Source organism: Camponotus floridanus, unplaced genomic scaffold, assembly GCF_003227725.1.
Source record: "Camponotus floridanus strain SB8 unplaced genomic scaffold, Cflo_v7.5 scaffold382, whole genome shotgun sequence".
Lineage (NCBI taxonomy): Eukaryota > Metazoa > Arthropoda > Insecta > Hymenoptera > Formicidae > Camponotus > Camponotus floridanus.
In genome coordinates, this window is record NW_020229528.1 from 24121 (window position 1) to 41737 (window position 17617).

The following is a 17617-nucleotide window of genomic DNA, read 5'->3' on the forward strand; positions in this document are numbered from 1 at the left end:
AAGAGCGCACCATTGCACTTCCTCGTGGTGTCCGCTGTAGGCGGCGGCTTCGGATGAAAACGAAAACGAAAGCGGCCCTCGGGCCGTGAGTAGCGAGTATGTGAGTAATCCGAAGTCGTCGTGGGCGGACATCACGAGAAGGGGGGTTGCGCTCCCTCCGGCTTTATGGCCTGATGCGCATAGGGGAAGGAAAACCCTGACTCCAAACCCGGCACAATGGGGCTGTTACGGGTGGAAGAACACCCAACCCATTCTTTCTTCCTCCCATCCTAAACCTCCCATCCTTCTTCCCCGACCGATTGTCCCAAGGTCTCCACTTCTACTTTTCTTCGGGGTGGCGCCCGCTTTCAAATAGCACGGTACCCGGCTTTGGGTGCAGATGGAGCCCAGCGACTCCATAGAGATGAGGTCTGCTGCCGCGGACCAGTCTCGTTCGCTGGAAGGGGTTGGCGGCCCTGACTTCAATCGCCCAGTGGTACGGCACTGTAGGGGGAGCCTAGCTCTCCGCCCGTAACTTGTGTGGGTGCTCCCACAGGGGGGATGAGGTGGCGGATCGGTGGGTGCTCCCGCCGTGAAGCGTCCCTCAAAGGGGAAAAACGGGAACCGGCCGGGACCCTCGCCCGAGGACTGGTGGGGTGACTTTGTCACCTGCCGGGCCAGAGGCGGGGATTATCTCGGTGGCGGTTCCTCTGTGTGTGAATGGTGTGTGCATGTGTGAGTGTGTGTGTGGGTGGAGTTCGGGTCTCTCCTCGGAGAGACGCGGAAATCCACCATCTTTTTGGCCACCGGGCAGTAGAGTCTTCGGGTCGCGGCTTGCTTTCAAGAGGGTTGGTGCCTCACCCTCCGGAAAAATCGGAGGCATACTTATGTCGAGTCTCGGGAACCGTCGAGTGGAGCGGTCCTTATGTCAGGTGAAGGGTACTGTGTTTACGGTACCTGGAGGCTGACATACCGCAAGCGAAGGGTCCGCCTTCCCCTCGCTTTAAATAAAAAATCCGGAGGCGGGGACACGGGAAGGAGCCGGCGTCGCACGTCGGCAACAGGGGGATTGCCCACCCTTGTATAAAAAATCGAAGGCAGCCGGGTGCAGTGTTGACTTCCGTCGCGAAGCACGATAGTGTTTCCCGATGGAAACAACACAGCACAACACCGTCTCCACGTGGAGGCGGAGCTTCTCTCGGGTAGGAAGCCCATCTTCCGCTCTTCAAGCGGGAGGTGAGGTTGAGGGGTGGTGCATCACCCTCCGGAAAACCGGATGCACATTTAACTCGAGTCACGTGTGCCCGTATGGCGTGGTTATGTTGGGTGATGGGTTCCTGTGGAAGACCCACTTGAATCCACCGGTCAACATACCGCAAGCGGGGGTCCGCCTCCCCTCGCTTTAAATAAAAAACGCGGAGGCGGGGACACGGGTTAGGAGTCGGCGTTGCACGTCGGCGACAGGGGGCCTGCCCACCCCTGTATAAATAAACGTAGGCAGCCGGGTGCGGTGGTGTCTCGACCGAGACATTGGTATCTCGATTGGGACACTGCTGCACAAGCCGCCTCTACCGGGAGGCGGGTTTAGAAACTTCGGGTAGGAGCCCACCTTCGCGGCGAAAGCGGGAGGTGAGGTGAGGGTTGTGCATCATCCTCCGGAAATCCGGATGCACATTTACTTCGAGTCACGGGGGCTAACAGGAGTCTGCATTCCTCCTGTATAATAACGCGGATGCAGGGACACGGGAAGGGTCGATGAGGGTGAGGGGAGCATCGCAACCTCCGCTAAGGTTTCTGGCTCGCTTGGGTCCGGAGGTTTCCATTCGGATAGGGTCGGTGGGACCGGGGAACTTCGGTTCCTGGGCTCAAGCGGGTCATAGGGTTTCCATTCGGATAGGGTCGGTGGAACCCGAGGAAGCTGAGGCGGACAGATGCTCCCGAGCCTTTCATCCACAGAGTGGGGTGCGCCTTCCCCCATCTTTGAAAAACACGGAGGCGATCGGTGCTGGTTGTATCTACGATGAGATCAATTAGCGTTTTTTGTTTTCGTTTTCGCGGTAGCTCTTTTTGTTGCGGGTAGGATGCCCACCTTCGCGGCGAAAGCGGGAGGTGAGGTGAGGGTTGTGCATCACCCTCCGGAAATCCGGATGCACATTTACTTCGAGTCACGTGGGCCAACAGGAGTCTGCATTCCTCCTGTCTAAAAACGCGGATGCAGGGACACGGGAAGGGTCGATGAGGGTGAGGGGAGCATCGAAACCTCCGCTAAGGTTTCTGGCTCGCTTGGGTCCGAAGGTTCCCATTCGGATAGGGTCGGTGGGACCGGGAACTTCGGTTCCTGGGCTCAAGCGGGTCATAGGGTTTCCATTCGGATAGGGTCGGTGGAACCCGAGGAAGCTGAGGCGGACAGATGCTCCCGAGCCTTTCATCCACAGAGTGGGGTGCGCCTTCCCCATCTTTGAAAAACCGAAGGCGTCCGGTGCTGGTTGATCTGCGATGAGATCAATTCAGCGTTTTTTGTTTTCGTTAATTTTAAGTTAGTTTAAGTTATTTAAGTTAATTTTAAGTTAGTTTAAGTAGTTTTAAGTTAGTTTTAAGCTAATTCTTCTTTTCTTTCAGGTTTTTTTTTCAGGTTAGCTCGCGTCGGGTAGGAGATGCAGCGAGGGTTAGTGCATCACCCTCCGGAAAAATCGGATGCACGCTTATTTCGAGTCACGGATGCCGTCGAGTGGCGAGGCATGTCAAGTGACGGGTCGCTGACCCCGAGGCTGACATATCTCAACAGGAGTCTGCATTCCTCCTGTATAAAAAGGCGGATGCAGGGACACGGGAAGGGTCGATGAGGGTGAGGGGACCATTGTAATGGTCTGCTGGTGTCCCTTTAGTGCTTTGCTGGGTCTGTAGGTCTCCATTCGGATAGGGTCGGTGGAACCGGGGAACTTCGGTTCTTGGGCTCAGCGGGTACTTGGGTGCTCATACGGATAGGGTCGGTGGGACCCGGGAACATCAGCAGACTTGGGTGGTCCCAAGCCTTTCATCCACAAGGTGGGGTATGCCTTCCTCCAGCCGGAAAACGCGGAGGCATCTGCGGTGCCGAGGTGTATCTCCAATGTGATCACCTCGGTCAAATGGTTAGTGCCTGAACGGGCGGTGTGCCGGCCTAGCGATCGAGCGGGACCGTCGACCAAACGCCGGGGCTGGCGTCCCCCCGAGTAGTAGTCGACGCGATACTTCTCTGCCGATTCTGCCTAGGTGAGTGGGCCCCTCCATTAAAATGAGGGGAGCTCGGTCGAGAGGAAGGCACATCTCTCAACACAGGAGTCTACCTAGTGGGGGCCTGCCTTACCCCACTCTAAAACAAGCGAAGGCACACGCGAATCATCTGGGTCCCCCTGGGTGGCTGGACACCTGGGGGGACACCACCAGGGTGGTCCCCCGGCAGAGGGGGAAAAAATTAGTGGGCAGGGTGGCCGGCGTGCGTGGTCATCCGGACCCGCAGCGTTCGGACCTGTTTTCGGCCCTCTTTGAAGGGTGCACTCCCCCGATTGGGCACCACCTTGACGTGGTGGGGGAGCTTAAGTCGGTCCCGGTCCCCTGGGGCGGTTCAGTTAGCCATTGGCTGCTGTTCCGGCCCGGGGGGGCGGGATCGGTGAACTAAGAGTGCCCAGACTTCGCGTGCCAGGACCCCCGAACATCCGGGGTCCATCGCGAGGAGGCGCGCGACGCGACGACTCGTCCTCGTCGGACCGAGGACCGCGCGACGGGGAGACTTGTCTCCCCGCCCCCTTTGAGAGGCATGGGGCTCAGGGAGGCTGAGGTCGGGAGAATGACCTCCCTCCCAGGAGTACCCCCCTCGGAAGAATGGGGGAAGTGTGTTGCTGAAGCCGGGGGGAGTACGGAGATGAGATGACCTCCGCCCCCCTGGTGGACGCGGAGGCCAGGGTGGAGACTAAGTCTCGCCCTGGCGCCGGGGTGCGTAGTGCTTCGAGCCTCACACCCCGGTGGGGGGTGGGTCTAACGCTACGGCGATTCCCACCCCCGGGGGGGGTCTAACGCTTCGGCGATTCCCTCCCCAGGGGCAGTTGGCCCCAGGGACGCGAGGTCCCGTGGGAGAGCTCCCGGGTCCGAACGGGAGCGGGAGGGGGTGCAGTTTCCCCCTCCACGCGTGTGAGCCGCGCTCGTCGGGATACGGCATCCCGGCGCCCGCGGCGGCGCGAGACGCGACTTGGTCGCATCGGTGCCCACCACCAGGCACCACGCGAGGGGCCCTTAATTGGGCCAGGCCGCCCGGTCCTCGCTTGGGATGCGTAAGCGTGTACGCGGGGACCGGGCCAAGCAGCACGGGTGGCTGCACGCAGGGGTTTTTAGTGGGTATACCCGGCATTGCACTCCGAGGGAGAGGACTAGCCTCTCCCGAGGGCCGGGGAGTCCCACACTACCCCCCTTGGCGCGCCGTCTTGGCGCCTTGGGGGGTGTGCGTAATGCATTTTCCCCTGCGTTAAAAAAAAAAAAAAAAAAAAAAAAAGGTTAGGTTAGGTTGGAGGGGTTTGGATGAAAACGAAAAGGATAGCGCCCCTTGTCGGGGGAGGAGCCCCCTTCCTCGGTGAGGTCTAGAGCGCACCATTGCACTTCCTCGTGGTGTCGCGGGGGCGGTAAACGAAAACGAAAGCGGCCCTCGGGCCGGAGTAGGAGTGGAGTATCCAAGCGCGGCGGACATCACGAGAAGGGGGGTTGCGCTCCCTCCGGGCTTTATGGCCTGATGCGCATAGGGGAAGGAAAACCCTGACTCCAAACCCGGCACAATGGGGCTGTTACGGGTGGAAGAACACCCAACCCATTCTTTCTTCCTCCCATCCTAAACCTCCCATCCTTCTTCCCCGACCGATTGTCCCAAGGTCTCCACTTCTACTTTTCTTCGGGGTGGCGCCCGCTTTCAAATAGCACGGTACCCGGCTTTGGGTGCAGATGGAGCCCAGCGACTCCATAGAGATGAGGTCTGCTGCCGCGGACCAGTCTCGTTCGCTGGAAGGGGTTGGCGGCCCTGACTTCAATCGCCCAGTGGTACGGCACTGTAGGGGGAGCCTAGCTCTCCGCCCGTAACTTGTGTGGGTGCTCCCACAGGGGGGATGAGGTGGCGGATCGGTGGGTGCTCCCGCCGTGAAGCGTCCCTCAAAGGGGAAAAACGGGAACCGGCCGGGACCCTCGCCCGAAGGACTGGTGGGGTGACTTTGTCACCTGCCGGGCCAGAGGCGGGGATTATCTCGGTGGCGGTTCCTCTGTGTGTGAATGGTGTGTGCATGTGTGAGTGTGTGTGTGGGTGGAGTTCGGGTCTCTCCTCGGAGAGACGCGGAAATCCACCATCTTTTTGGCCACCGGGCAGTAGAGTCTTCGGGTCGCGGCTTGCTTTCAAGAGGGTTGGTGCCTCACCCTCCGGAAAAATCGGAGGCATACTTATGTCGAGTCTCGGGAACCGTCGAGTGGAGCGGTCCTTATGTCAGGTGAAGGGTACTGTGTTTACGGTACCTGGAGGCTGACATACCGCAAGCGAAGGGTCCGCCTTCCCCTCGCTTTAAATAAAAAATCCGGAGGCGGGGACACGGGAAGGAGCCGGCGTCGCACGTCGGCAACAGGGGGATTGCCCACCCTTGTATAAAAAATCGAAGGCAGCCGGGTGCAGTGTTGACTTCCGTCGCGAAGCACGATAGTGTTTCCCGATGGAAACAACACAGCACAACACCGTCTCCACGTGGAGGCGGAGCTTCTCTCGGGTAGGAAGCCCATCTTCCGCTCTTCAAGCGGGAGGTGAGGTTGAGGGGTGGTGCATCACCCTCCGGAAAACCGGATGCACATTTAACTCGAGTCACGTGTGCCCGTATGGCGTGGTTATGTTGGGTGATGGGTTCCTGTGGAAGACCCACTTGAATCCACCGGTCAACATACCGCAAGCGGGGGTCCGCCTCCCCTCGCTTTAAATAAAAAACGCGGAGGCGGGGACACGGGTTAGGAGTCGGCGTTGCACGTCGGCGACAGGGGGCCTGCCCACCCCTGTATAAATAAACGTAGGCAGCCGGGTGCGGTGGTGTCTCGACCGAGACATTGGTATCTCGATTGGGACACTGCTGCACAAGCCGCCTCTACCGGGAGGCGGGTTTAGAAACTTCGGGTAGGATGCCCACCTTCGCGGCGAAAGCGGGAGGTGAGGCGAGGGTTGTGCATCATCCTCCGGAAATCCGGATGCACATTTACTTCGAGTCACGGGGGCTAACAGGAGTCTGCATTCCTCCTGTATAATAACGCGGATGCAGGGACACGGGAAGGGTCGATGAGGGTGAGGGGAGCATCGCAACCTCCGCTAAGGTTTCTGGCTCGCTTGGGTCCGGAGGTTCCCATTCGGATAGGGTCGGTGGGACCGGGGAACTTCGGTTCCTGGGCTCAAGCGGGTCATAGGGTCTCCATTCGGATAGGGTCGGTGGAACCCGGGGGAACTGAGGCGGACAGATGCTCCCGAGCCTTTCATCCACAGAGTGGGGTGCGCCTTCCCCATCTTTGAAAAACACGGAGGCGTCGGTGCTGGTTGATCTGCGATGAGATCAATTAGCGTTTTTTGTTTTCGTTTTCGCGGTAGCTCTTTTTGTTGCGGGTAGGATGCCCACCTTCGCGGCGAAAGCGGGAGGTGAGGTGAGGGTTGTGCATCACCCTCCGGAAATCCGGATGCACATTTACTTCGAGTCACGTGGGCCAACAGGAGTCTGCATTCCTCCTGTCTAAAAACGCGGATGCAGGGACACGGGAAGGGTCGATGAGGGTGAGGGGAGCATCGAAACCTCCGCTAAGGTTTCTGGCTCGCTGGGTCCGGAGGTTCCCATTCGGATAGGGTCGGTGGGACCGGGGAACTTCGGTTCCTGGGCTCAAGCGGGTCATAGGGTTTCCATTCGGATAGGGTCGGTGGAACCCGAGGAAGCTGAGGCGGACAGATGCTCCCGAGCCTTTCATCCACAGAGTGGGGTGCGCCTTCCCCCATCTTGAAAAACACGGAGGCGTCCGGTGCTGGTTGATCTGCGATGAGATCAATTCAGCGTTTTTTGTTTTCGTTAGTTTTAAGTTAGTTTAAGTTAATTTAAGTTAATTTTAGTTAGTTTAAGGTAGTTTTAAGTTAGTTTTAAGCTAATCTCTTTTTCTTTCAGGTTTTTTTTTCAGGTTAGCTCGCGTCGGGTAGGAGATGCAGCGAGGGTTAGTGCATCACCCTCCGGAAAAATCGGATGCACGCTTATTTCGAGTCACGGATGCCGTCGAGTGGCGAGGCATGTCAAGTGACGGGTCGCTGACCCCGAGGCTGACATATCTCAACAGGAGTCTGCATTCCTCCTGTATAAAAAGGCGGATGCAGGGACACGGGAAGGGTCGATGAGGGTGAGGGGACCATTGTAATGGTCTGCTGGTGTCCCTTTAGTGCTTTGCTGGGTCTGTAGGTCTCCATTCGGATAGGGTCGGTGGAACCGGGGAACTTCGGTTCTTGGGCTCAGCGGGTACTTGGGTGCTCATACGGATAGGGTCGGTGGGACCCGGGAACATCAGCAGACTTGGGTGGTCCCAAGCCTTTCATCCACAAGGTGGGGTATGCCTTCCTCCAGCCGGAAAACGCGGAGGCATATGCGGTGCCGAGGTGTATCTCCAATGTGATCACCTCGGTCAAATGGTTAGTGCCTGAACGGGCGGTGTGCCGGCCTAGCGATCGAGCGGGACCGTCGACCAAACGCCGGGGCGGCGTCCCCCCGAGTAGTAGTCGACGAGATACTTCTCTGCCGATTCTGCCTAGGTGAGTGGGCCCCTCCATTAAAATGAGGGGAGCTCGGTCGAGAGGAAGGCACATCTCTCAACACAGGAGTCTACCTAGTGGGGGCCTGCCTTACCCCACTCTAAAACAAGCGAAGGCACACGCGAATCATCTGGGTCCCCCTGGGTGGCTGGACACCTGGGGGGACACCACCAGAGGTGGTCCCCGGCAGAGGGGGAAAAAATTAGTGGGCAGGGTGGCCGGCGTGCGTGGTCTCCGGACCCGTAGCGATCCGGACCCTGTTTTCGGCCCTCTTTGAAGGGTGCACTCCTCCGATGGTGCGCCACCTTGTCGTGGTGGAGGAGCTCCCCTCTTCCTTCGGGTTGAGGGGTCTAAGAGCGCACCATTGCACTTCCTCGTGGTGTTCGTCGCGGTGGTGGCGGGTGAAAGCGAAAACGAAAGCGGCCCTCGGGCCGTGAGTAGCGAGTATGAGAGTAGCCCAAAGCCGCCGCGCGGACATCACGAGAAGGGGGGTTGCGCTCCCTCCGGGCACCTTGGCCTGATGCGCATAGGGGTAGGCGGCCCTGACTTCAATCGCCCGGTCGGCCACGACCGTTAGGGATGCCCCTGCACTGTCAGGGTCTACCATCCCGGTGGCTAGAGGAAGGAAAACCTCGAATTAAAAACCCGGTCTGGACAGCCCGTGAGCCTCTGGACGGCATGTCCTAAGGGAAGGAAAACCCCGACAGAAAACCAATTCTTTCAGATCACCATGCAGCACAACAAGAAAGAAGAGGAACTTACCGGCCCAGTGGTTTCGGAGCCACAGGGCCCGGCGGGTGTGGGGGGTATCGTCCCGGCCCCTCCCTCGTCGTCATCCGACGTCGGGCTTCCATCGGAGTTTCCAGAGAGCTCCGGTGGAGATGTGGCTATCTCTGTTTTAGCCAAGGGTCTGCGGAAGACCGTTCCAGGCCTTGGTAAGGGGGGGAGTAAAGACCCCGTGCGCAGGAGCACGAGGCAGGATCCGGGAGCGCAGGCTAGTCCAGCGCCGGCGACCCCGGGTCCTTCGACGGCGAGGGCAGAGGACGAGGAGGCTTGCTTCAAGCGTCCTGGTCCACTGTCCTCCAAGAGGAAGAGGGTGGGGCCCACGGCGCCGAAAGCCGTGGCCTCCACCGACGACGAGGATACGTCGTCCGACGTGGGCTCGGGGACCGACAATGAAATGTCGCTCTCCGAGTACTCGTCGGATACGGCGTATACCTTGAGGCACGGGGGGGACGCGCGACCGAAGCGCGGACGCGGACGCCCCGCGACAACCGGCGAGTGGGTCGGTGTCGAGGGGGTCCGCAAGGAGATGGAGCTCCTGAAGAAGGAGCTGGAGCGCGTGAAGGAGGAGCGGGATATCCTCGGGGCCAGGTTCGAAGTTGACTTCGGACCGACCGCGGGGGGACTCCCCTCCTCCTACGACGTGATGAGGGAGCTCGACAACGAGACCGTCGACTCCCTCATCAATGTCGTCATGGAAGAGATGGAGGCGGTGGAGCGCGTCGCTGAGCGCTCGAAGTCCCTGAAGGGTACCCTGAGGGGAGCGCTTCGGGCTGCGACGCGGCGGGCTCTGGCCGCCTCCAAGCTCTTGTTCACCCGCGCGAACATCAGCGCGGGTGAACAAACGGAGAGAGGGGCCCTCGAGCGGACCCGTCGCGACCTTGAGGCCGCGAAGGGTCTGTTCGAGGAGGCCCAGAGGAAGGTGGAGAGGCTGGAGAGGGAGGTTGAGGTCCTCAAGGCGAAGGAGACCCTTCGGGCCACCAGAGCCGAGAGGACCTTGCCCTCCCCGTGCCCCACTCCTCCCCCAGGGGCGGAGTGCGGCATCGAGGCGATGGAGACGGAGATGGAGGGACCTCCCGTGTTGAGGGATGACCCTCCACCTCCGGTCTCCGTTCGGGAGGAGCCCCTCGGGGACCCGGTCGCTTCTCAAGACCTTTTGGTCGAGAGAATCGTGGCTCGGGTCGTCGAGGTGCTCCGACCCCGAACAGAGGAGACGGCCCGGCCCACCGAGCCTCCAAGGCCCCCTCCCGCAGAAGGGAGGGAGTTGTGGAGCAAGGTGGTGGGCAGGAAGGCCCGCAAGACCCGCGGAGAGGCGGGTACTTCTTCCCAGAAGACTGCTCCCCCCCCTGCCACTAGTGGCAAAGGGGGGAGCAGTGGGAAGAAGAAGAAGAAGGGCCCGAAGAAGGGCGCTGAGGGGGCACCTGCTGGAAAGGTGCCCCCCAGAAGAAGAAGGGCAAGGCCTCCGCCAGGGTCATCCGAGAGCCGAAGACGGCGGCGGTCCTTCTGACCGTCACCCCTGAGGCGGGGATGACCATGGGGGAGGCCTTGAAGTTGATCGCCCCTGCAGGGAGATCATACGGGGGAGCGGGACACTCGCGGTCCTGAAGAAGTCCCAGGCTGGGGGCACTCTGTTCCAGTTATCTGGAACGGAGGGCCCCCGCCTGGCAGGGGAGCTTCTCGCGAAGATGCGAGAACTCCTGGGGGGGAGGCCGGGAGTCAGGGTCACCCGGCCCCAGAAGCGCGCGGAGTTGCGCCTTCAGGGGCTGGATGACTCTGTCACCCGGCAAGAGGTGGTTGAGGCCGTCACGGGGTTGACGGACTGCTGCGCGGAGGACCTGTCCGTGGGAGAAATCCGATTTCTCCCGGGTCGGATGGGCTCCGTGTGGCTGCGTTGCCCCGTGCCGGTCTACAACAAGGTCGTCGAGGCGGGGAAGCTCTGCATCGGGTGGGGCGTGGTGGTTGTTAAACCACTCCCGGCCCGCCGGATGCGGTGCTTCCGCTGCCTCGAAGTGGGCCACGGGGCGGCCGGCTGTAAAGGGCCGGACAGGAGTGGCCGCTGCCATAGGTGCGGCGACCGCTCCCACCAGTCGCGGCTGTGCCCGGCGGGGACGCCCAAGTGTCCGCTGTGCGCGGACGTTGGGTTACCCGACGGTCACTCGCTGGGGGCGGCCACTTGCGTGCCTAGCGCAAGGGTCGCCCACCGGCGTAAAGCCGCGTTGGCCAAAAAGGCCACCGAGAAGGGGAAGGGCCCGGGCACGCAACCCTCGACGAGTGAGGGTGCGGCCCCGGCCGCTTCCGGCGGAGGGAGTAAGGGGGGCCCGCGTAGGGCTGAACCCCCCGAAACCTCCGCCCCAGCAGGGCCCGCGGGGGCGGAGAGAGTGACCCGTTCGAAAGCGAACAAGGGTCCCTCCTCCGCTGCCTCGGAAAAGGGCTCCACCGATGGCGGGGAGGGTCGTTCGGCCGGGTCCTCTAAGAAGAGGACTATGGCCGACCGATCCTCCGCCGCCCAACGGGAAAAGGAGAAGGCGAGGGCTGTGCTGGGTGGGGAGGACCCTCACAAAGAGAGTTCTCCCACACCCCCCCCGCCAGAGATGAAGAGGAAGAAGGACTACGCGGACCGATTCAAAAACTGAATCGCTCCGCGTACTCCTTCCTGAGAGGAGGGCAGGGCCGGACCCCTGCGGAGAGGGGCCCTTAATTGGGCCGGGCCGCCCGGTCCCCGTTTGGGATGCTGCCGCGTGTACGCGGGGACTGGGCATTGCAGCAAGGGCGGCTGCACGACGGGGTTTTTAGTGGGTATACCCGGCATTGCACACCGAGGGAGAGGACTAGCTCTCCTGAGGGCCGGGGAGTCCCACAGTACCCCCCAATGCGCCGGAGCATTGGGGGGTCTGCGTAATGCATTTTCCCCGTCGTTAAAAAAAAAAAAAAAAAAAAAAAAAAAAAAAAAAAAAAGGTTAGGTTAGGTTAGTTAGGTTGTTAGGTTAGGTTAGGTTAGGTTAGGTTAGGTTAGGTTAGGTTAGGTTCTCCTCCGATGGTGCGCCACCTTGTCGTGGTGGAGGAGCTCCCCTCTTCCTTCGGGTTGAGGGGTCTAAGAGCGCACCATTGCACTTCCTCGTGGTGTCTCGCGGTGGTGGCGGGTGAAAGCGAAAACGAAAGCGGCCCTCGGGCCGTGAGTAGCGAGTATGGAGTATCCAAAGCCGCGGGCGGACATCACGAGAAGGGGGGTTGCGCTCCCTCCGGGCTTTATGGCCTGATGCGCATAGGGGAAGGAAAACCCTGACTCCAAACCCGGCACAATGGGGCTGTTACGGGTGGAAGAACACCCAACCCATTCTTTCTTCCTCCCATCCTAAACCTCCCATCCTTCTTCCCCGACCGATTGTCCCAAGGTCTCCACTTCTACTTTTCTTCGGGGTGGCGCCCGCTTTCAAATAGCACGGTACCCGGCTTTGGGTGCAGATGGAGCCCAGCGACTCCATAGAGATGAGGTCTGCTGCCGCGGACCAGTCTCGTTCGCTGGAAGGGGTTGGCGGCCCTGACTTCAATCGCCCAGTGGTACGGCACTGTAGGGGGAGCCTAGCTCTCCGCCCGTAACTTGTGTGGGTGCTCCCGCAGGGGGGATGAGGTGGCGGATCGGCGGGTGCTCCCGCCGTGAAGCGTCCCTCAAAGGGGAAAAACGGGAACCGGCCGGGACCCTCGCCCGAAGGACTGGTGGGGTGACTTTGTCACCTGCCGGGCCAGAGGCGGGGATTATCTCGGTGGCGGTTCCTCTGTGTGTGAATGGTGTGTGCATGTGTGAGTGTGTGTGTGGGTGGAGTTCGGGTCTCTCCTCGGAGAGACGCGGAAATCCACCATCTTTTTGGCCACCGGGCAGTAGAGTCTTCGGGTCGCGGCTTGCTTTCAAGAGGGTTGGTGCCTCACCCTCCGGAAAAATCGGAGGCATACTTATGTCGAGTCTCGGGAACCGTCGAGTGGAGCGGTCCTTATGTCAGGTGAAGGGTACTGTGTTTACGGTACCTGGAGGCTGACATACCGCAAGCGAAGGGTCCGCCTTCCCCTCGCTTTAAATAAAAAATCCGGAGGCGGGGACACGGGAAGGAGCCGGCGTCGCACGTCGGCAACAGGGGGATTGCCCACCCTTGTATAAAAAATCGAAGGCAGCCGGGTGCAGTGTTGACTTCCGTCGCGAAGCACGATAGTGTTTCCCGATGGAAACAACACAGCACAACACCGTCTCCACGTGGAGGCGGAGCTTCTCTCGGGTAGGAAGCCCATCTTCCGCTCTTCAAGCGGGAGGTGAGGTTGAGGGGTGGTGCATCACCCTCCGGAAAACCGGATGCACATTTAACTCGAGTCACGTGTGCCCGTATGGCGTGGTTATGTTGGGTGATGGGTTCCTGTGGAAGACCCACTTGAATCCACCGGTCAACATACCGCAAGCGGGGGTCCGCCTCCCCTCGCTTTAAATAAAAAACGCGGAGGCGGGGACACGGGTTAGGAGTCGGCGTTGCACGTCGGCGACAGGGGGCCTGCCCACCCCTGTATAAATAAACGTAGGCAGCCGGGTGCGGTGGTGTCTCGACCGAGACATTGGTATCTCGATTGGGACACTGCTGCACAAGCCGCCTCTACCGGGAGGCGGGTTTAGAAACTTCGGGTAGGAGGCCCACCTTCGCGGCGAAAGCGGGAGGTGAGGCGAGGGTTGTGCATCATCCTCCGGAAATCCGGATGCACATTTACTTCGAGTCACGGGGGCTAACAGGAGTCTGCATTCCTCCTGTCTAATAACGCGGATGCAGGGACACGGGAAGGGTCGATGAGGGTGAGGGGAGCATCGCAACCTCCGCTAAGGTTTCTGGCTCGCTTGGGTCCGGAGGTTCCCATTCGGATAGGGTCGGTGGGACCGGGGAACTTCGGTTCCTGGGCTCAAGTGGGTCACAGGGTCTCCATTCGGATAGGGTCGGTGGAACCCGGGGAACTGAGGCGGACAGATGCTCCCGAGCCTTTCATCCACAGAGTGGGGTGCGCCTTCCCCAGCTTTGAAAAACTCGAAGGCGTCCGGTGCTGGTTGATCTGCGATGAGATCAATTCAGCGTTTTTTGTTTTCGTTTTCGCGGTAGTCTTTTTGTTGCGGGTAGGATGCCCACCTTCGCGGCGAAAGCGGGAGGTGAGGTGAGGGTTGTGCATCACCCTCCGGAAATCCGGATGCACATTTACTTCGAGTCACGTGGGCCAACAGGAGTCTGCATTCCTCCTGTCTAAAAACGCGGATGCAGGGACACGGGAAGGGTCGATGAGGGTGAGGGGAGCATCGAAACCTCCGCTAAGGTTTCTGGCTCGCTTGGGTCCGGAGGTTCCCATTCGGATAGGGTCGGTGGGACCGGGGAACTTCGGTTCCTGGGCTCAAGCGGGTCATAGGGTTTCCATTCGGATAGGGTCGGTGGAACCCGAGGAAGCTGAGGCGGACAGATGCTCCCGAGCCTTTCATCCACAGAGTGGGGTGCGCCTTCCCCATCTTTGAAAAACTCGAAGGCGTCCGGTGCTGGTTGATCTGCGATGAGATCAATTCAGCGTTTTTTGTTTTCGTTAGTTTTAAGTTAGTTTAAGTTATTTAAGTTAATTTTAAGTTAGTTATAAGGTAGTTTTAAGTTAGTTTTAAGCTAATCTTCTTTTTCTTTCAGGTTTTTCTTTTCAGGTTAGCTCGCGTCGGGTAGGAGATGCAGCGAGGGTTAGTGCATCACCCTCCGGAAAAATCGGATGCACGCTTATTTCGAGTCACGGATGCCGTCGAGTGGCGAGGCATGTCAAGTGACGGGTCGCTGACCCCGAGGCTGACATATCTCAACAGGAGTCTGCATTCCTCCTGTATAAAAAGGCGGATGCAGGGACACGGGAAGGGTCGATGAGGGTGAGGGGACCATTGTAATGGTCTGCTGGTGTCCCTTTAGTGCTTTGCTGGGTCTGTAGGTCTCCATTCGGATAGGGTCGGTGGAACCGGGGAACTTCGGTTCTTGGGCTCAGCGGGTACTTGGGTGCTCATACGGATAGGGTCGGTGGGACCCGGGAACATCAGCAGACTTGGGTGGTCCCAAGCCTTTCATCCACAAGGTGGGGTATGCCTTCCTCCAGCCGGAAAACGCGGAGGCATCTGCGGTGCCGAGGTGTATCTCCAATGTGATCACCTCGGTCAAATGGTTAGTGCCTGAACGGGCGGTGTGCCGGCCTAGCGATCGAGCGGGACCGTCGACCAAACGCCGGGGCTGGCGTCCCCCCCGAGTAGTAGTCGACGCGATACTTCTCTGCCGATTCTGCCTAGGTGAGAGGGCCCCTCCAATTAAAATGAGGGGAGCTCGGTCGAGAGGAAGGCACATCTCTCAACACAGGAGTCTACCTAGTGGGGGCCTGCCTTACCCCACTCTAAAACAAGCGAAGGCACACGCGAATCATTTGGGTCCCCCTGGGTGGCTGGACACCTGGGGGGACACCACCAGTGGTGGTCCCCCGGCAGAGGGGGAAAAAATTAGTGGGCAGGGTGGCCGGCGTGCGTGGTCCAGATGCACTTGGACCCGCAGCGTTACGGACCTTGTTTTCGGCCCTCTTTGAAGGGTGCACCTCTCCGTGGACGCCACCTTGACGTGGTGGAGAGGCTTAAGTCGGTCCCGGTCCCCTGGGGCGGTTCAGTTAGCCATTGGCTGCTGTTCCGGCCCGGGGAGGCGGGATCGGTGAACTAAGAGCGTCCATTGCACTCCCTCGTGGTGTTCGCTGTAGGCGGCGGCTTCGGATGAAAACGAAAACGAAAGCGGCCTTCGGGCCGTGAGTAGCGAGTATGTGAGTAATCCGGAGTCGTCGTGGGCGGACATTACGGAAGGGGGGTTGCGCTCCCTCCGGGCACCTTGGCCTGATGCGCATAGGGGTTGGCGGCCCTGACTTCAATCGCCCGGCTGCACGGAGCCGTTAGGGGAGGATTTCTATCCTCCCTCCGTGCACTTTGCGGGTGCTCCCGCACGGGGTGGTTGAGGGTGCTGCGTGGTGGGTGCTCCTGCCACGTAGTGTCCCTCGGGGGGATGTGGGTGCCGGGGTACCTTGTGTCTGGGGGCGGCATCCTCCTCGCAATCCTGCGGGGGGTGCGCGTCCTGGCATGGGGTGCCTCGGCGTCCCACAATATAGGGGTCTCGGGGCTAGCCCGTGATCCCTGGGGGGATGCGGTGGCTGGTCCGCTCTGATCCGGGGTGTCATCCGAGTCTGGATGGCCCTCCGGTGAGGGGTGGATGCGGCGTCCCGCAAGGGGGTAGACGCCTCCCACCGCTTGGCAAACGGCCCGGGGTGTGACCCCGGGATACGCGCCAAGTAGGAGGAGGGGACGGGTCGGCAGATTGATTCACCCGGAGATATCCGGGTGACCGGACTTGTCCGGACTGCCGGCCCGGGTCGCACCGAGCCGCTCGGACGTTTCCGAGGCGGGGTCGGTGCGACGGGGATGACGGTGACTGGGTCTCTGGCGGGGGAGATATCTCTCCTTCGTCAGTCCCCTGTGCCGCCTGCCGCCGGAGCCGCTCCGACGTATTCGGAGGTCGGGGTCCGGCGGCGTTGATGTTGGGTACCCGGTGGTTGTCCGCGACCGTCTCCTCTTCCGAAGCGGCAACCACCGGGACGGCGCCTGCCCCCCAGATCCGGTCAGTCCGGTGTGGGGGCGTGCTGGTCGCCACGGCGGGCAAGGTGCAGGCCGGGGAGCGGCGACCTGTACCCCAACCGTCCGTGGGGCCCCCTGGGTGGCGCCACCCGCTGCGGTGCCCCGGAGGTCGGAGGCCGGGGACCCCTGAAAGCCCGTGGGGCGTCACAACCTCACGGGTGAGTAAGGGGCTGGAGCTCCGTGTCGGGCATGTTCTACGCCTGACCAGCAGCATATGCGGACCCCCCGGGGGAACTTGGGGCCCTGTCGGGGAGTGAGGCCGGTCATGTTTCGGTGCACTCCTCGGCAGGTGAGGGTATACCCGGTCCGCAGAGCCGCAGCGGGGAACGGGATGATTTTACGATGAATAATGAAATGAATACCCAACTAAAAATGAAAATGAAAATAAAAATAAAAATGAAAATGAAAATGAAAATGACGCGAGTGTGGTGGCTCCAAGGAGCGGAGAGGGGAGAGTACAGGAGAGGAGATGGCTTTGCAGCCAACCTCCCAGTACTACGGACGGACTCGATCTGCGAGTAGGATGGCGGATCGGCGATATAGCGGAGAGCGCTATAACCCGTACGCTGACATTGACAAGGGGCCTAAACCCGTTGTCACTAATGTGCAGCATGTTACCGCCACAATGTCCCTGGATAAAGTATTGAGGGTCACCTTGGGACCCAAGGTGCAATTCCCGGGACGGGGAAGGAGGAGCCAATTCCGCCCACAGGATCCAGTGAGGTGGAACCTTGCCCCGCCCTTACGACGGTTAGCGGTGAGGATGGTGGAGAGAACGGGGACTCAACCTCGTCTCAGCCACAACCGCACACCTCGGACCAACCGAAATGGGTGAGGGGGGGCATGGAAGTGGACTCGCTCAATGGAAGCGACGCTGAGATAGAGGAGGAGGAGGGCGTCGCGGACATAACGGAAGAGGAAGCCCTACAAAAGAAGAAAGGAAGAGGAAGGAATCCGAAGCTGGGCTGCGGTATATATGTAGGGAAGAGGGAGAAGGATGAGGAACGAGCAAGGCAGAAGAAAGTGGAAGCCCTGGAGGAAAGTGCCCGGAGGGCCCTCGACCCACTGGCTCCCCCTAGAGGGGCCAGGTGGAGCGAAGTCCTCAGGCAGGAGGAGGACATGGAGGAGGAGTTGTCCCGTGCTCCTCTGGAGGACGTTATTGCGAGGATGGTGGAACAGTCCGCTATAATATATAAGATAGCGGACTGCTCCAACAGTATGAAGGGTAGCCTGGTCGGAAAGATGCGGGAGGTGGTTGCGATGATGAGGGCGGCCACCTCTGTTCTTGCTGCACGAGCACGCGAGAATGACGAGATGGGGAGCGGGAAGGAGCTGGAAAGATACAG